The sequence below is a fragment of the Vombatus ursinus genome, unplaced genomic scaffold (assembly GCF_900497805.2).
Source record: "Vombatus ursinus unplaced genomic scaffold, bare-nosed wombat genome assembly UNPS02004691.1, whole genome shotgun sequence".
In the NCBI taxonomy this organism is placed as follows: Eukaryota; Metazoa; Chordata; class Mammalia; order Diprotodontia; family Vombatidae; genus Vombatus; species Vombatus ursinus.
This window is the reverse complement of record NW_020944469.1, coordinates 6,565,207-6,568,288: the sequence shown is the minus strand read 5'-3', so window position 1 is coordinate 6,568,288 and position 3,082 is coordinate 6,565,207. Positions and strand designations below refer to the sequence as shown.

The 3,082-nt window shown below is 43.7% G+C and overlaps 1 non-coding gene across 1 annotated transcript; it reads right to left on the bottom strand.

Moving 5' to 3' along the window:
- Positions 1–2,561: 2,561 nt before the first annotated feature.
- Positions 2,562–2,669, bottom strand: LOC114026538. Its single transcript, XR_003567133.1, has one exon. It is a non-coding gene; the product is annotated as a U6 spliceosomal RNA (small nuclear RNA).
- Positions 2,670–3,082: the final 413 nt, after the last annotated feature.

Below are 3,082 nucleotides of genomic sequence, written 5' to 3'. Positions count from 1 at the left end.
ACACGTACGCAGACTGTCCCCCATGTGCCCACGATTTCAGAAAAGCTCCAATCATACTTGATTTCACTCTCTCCTTTCCAGCCGCCTCTTCAGCAACCTCATCAACTTTCTTGTAACCCTACCTCGCCTCTTCCTTCAGGTTCTGGAACTGTAGACCATGATTAAATCAACCCTGCCACGTTCCTGCCCTAAGGTGTCACTTGCCATCCCTGTAACTTTTAGGACCAAAGTGCCCCCCCCCCCCCAGGCCATTACTTCCCTATGTGTGTTGGCTCTCCCTTGGGGTCAAGGTCTGTCTTTACTTTTGTATTTCTATCCTCGTTGCTTAGCACAGTGCTTAGCGTGTTATAAGCCTTTAATAATTTGCTTTTTCATTCACTCATTCATATTGTGTGCTGGTTACTAAAACCTCCACATCTCTTTCTTACAAGTAATGGATATGAAAATTTTATGTAAACCATAAAGGGCCCTATACAACTAAGGTTCTGTAGCACTGACTGCAAGTGTCCCTCTTCCTAGCAAAGGCTGTCATGCTAGGTACAGCCAGTTATAAGCCTCTCTTCTCTCCTGGAGGTCCTTCAAGAAACAACCCTGTTTTAATTTAAATAATCCAGTCCAACTCCCCCAGAGGAGAAATGAGGAACAACTGGAAAGACAGTAACTGTGTGCCTTGTACCGAGAAGAGTCAGTAGGAAGTGCCAGCAGAAATGGGAAGCATACTCTGGGCTGCTAGGGTAGGAGGGTAGGAAGGGACAGGGCTCCAGGGGGTAGAATCTGCTCATTTACCATAAGCTTATAAGGAGGATGGAGACAAAAACCCACTTGGAGGGATCATACCCACTTTCCCTTCCTCTTTTCCTCTCTCCCGTAAGCCTCAGTAGATGTGAGACTTGGGGTTATGAAGACTATGTCCAAAGAAGACTTAAGAGTAATGGAGATGTGTTCAGTTTTGACCTGTTTAAAAAAAAAAAAAAGTCTTGAAGACTTGTCCCAAATGGGCCAGTTTAGTGAGAAAAAGAGAAAGAGTGCCATCTCCTGGAGGAAAGTCAAACTGTGAGGGATAGTGATTTGGGCTGAGGCCCAGCAAGTAGATTTAGGTGAGGAGAAGGTACCCAGTGCACATCAGTGGAACAAAGCCATAGCTGTAGAGCACAGCACTAATGATGGCTGCCAGGAGTGGTGTCTGGGTTTCCCCCAGTATCTGTCAAAGAGATGACTGTTCATTTTGCCAAGGCCAACCCTTCTGCTTGGACACTTCGTCTCGTACCCTCTCATCTTCTCCAGCAGATTCCATCTACAGTCATCCCCTCCTCTTTCTCAAATTTCAGTCTCTTTCAACTATTTCCTTCCCTAACACTCTCATACACACCCATCTCCCCCATCTTTGAAAACCCCCTTAAGCGATTTTCCTATATCTCGCCAAACTCACTGCCTCCGTTTCGTCTCCTCTCCTTTCACTCAGTCCTCAACCCGTTGCAATATGGTTTTCAACATCATCGTTCAACTGAAATGACTAGCTTCAGATGTATCAATGACCTCTTAATTGCCAACTCTGCTGGTCTTTTCTCAGTTTTCATCTACTGCCTCTATTCTGCTTGATCATCCTCTCCTCTTGGATGCTTTTTCCCCTTTGGGTCTTGGTGGTTCTATTCTGTCCTGGTTCACAGTCCACATGTCTGGCAACTCCTCAGGCCTCTTTCCTGGTTCATTATTTATATAACAGCCCTTCAATGTGGGTGTACCTCAGGCTTCTGTTCTGGGCCCTTTTTTCGTCTTTCTTATACTCTTTCTTGGTTGTTTCATCAGCTCCCCTGGGACTGTCATAGCTATACAGATGACTCCCAGTTCTTTCTCTCTAGCCTCAGTTTCTCCCCCAAGCTTCAGTCTCACATCACCAATTGCCTGTTGGACACTTCCAACTATCTAAAACTGAACTCGTTTTTATCCCCTTACATTTTCCCCTCTTCCACATGTCCCTCCCTATTCCTGCCCAAGGCACCACCATCCTTCCAGTCAGCGAAATTCATAACTTCAGCATTGTCCTATATTCCTCACTCTCTTTCACCTGATCTGTCCCGTTGGTTGTTTCACAGGCCATTTCTACCTTACAACCTATCTCATATCCAGCCACCTTAGTTTGGGCCCTCATCACCTCTCACCTAGATTATTGTAACAGCCTCCTAATTGGACTCCCTGCCTTAAGCTTTGAATCACTCCAGTCCATCCTATATGCTGCTACCAAAGGGATCTTCCTTAAGAGAAGATCTGACCATGTGATTCCCCTCCTAAACCAATTCAAGTGGCTTATCTAGGCCTCTAAAGCCTTATAAAACCTGGCCCTAACTTACTTTTCCAGATCCATTGTATAACGCTTTCCTTCCTGCACTCTGAGATCCATCCAAACTGGCTTTCCTTCTATTGCACACACAATGACACTCTACCTCCTAAAGCCCCCCTCTTTCTTTTTTTTTCTTTTTCTTTTTTCTTTTCTTAACATGTGTTTTTAAAACTTTGGGTTACAAATTTTCTCCCTTCCTCCCTCCCCACCCACCCTCATTGAAGAAAATATGGAACACTTCATGAATTTGCGTGTCATCCTTGCGCAGGGGCCATGCTGATCTTCTCTGTATCGTTCCAATTTTTAGTAAATGTGCTGCTGAAGCAAGCACCCCCCTCTTTCTTTAAGATAAAACTCAGACCCCATATTCTGCTGGAAACCCTTCCTGATCTCCCTCCCCCCACCCCCATTAGTATCTTCTCTCTCTATACTTCGTATTTAAGTACTCTACACATATTTTTACTTATTCACTTTATATTTATGGTGTATAAATTTAGCATCTATTTGTTGTCTCTCCCATTAGAACACAAGCCCCTTGCATGTAGTGATGATTTCATTCTTTGTACTTGATTTTCAACAAATAGCAACAAACCTGACACCTAGTAGACCAGTAATAAGTACTTGTTATTTGATTGACTGATTGATTGGTTACATTTTGAGATTTCACGACTGAAAGAGACCTTGAGAGGTCATCTAATCCAGTTCATTTTTTTTTCAAATAAGAGATTTTTTTCTAATAATAGA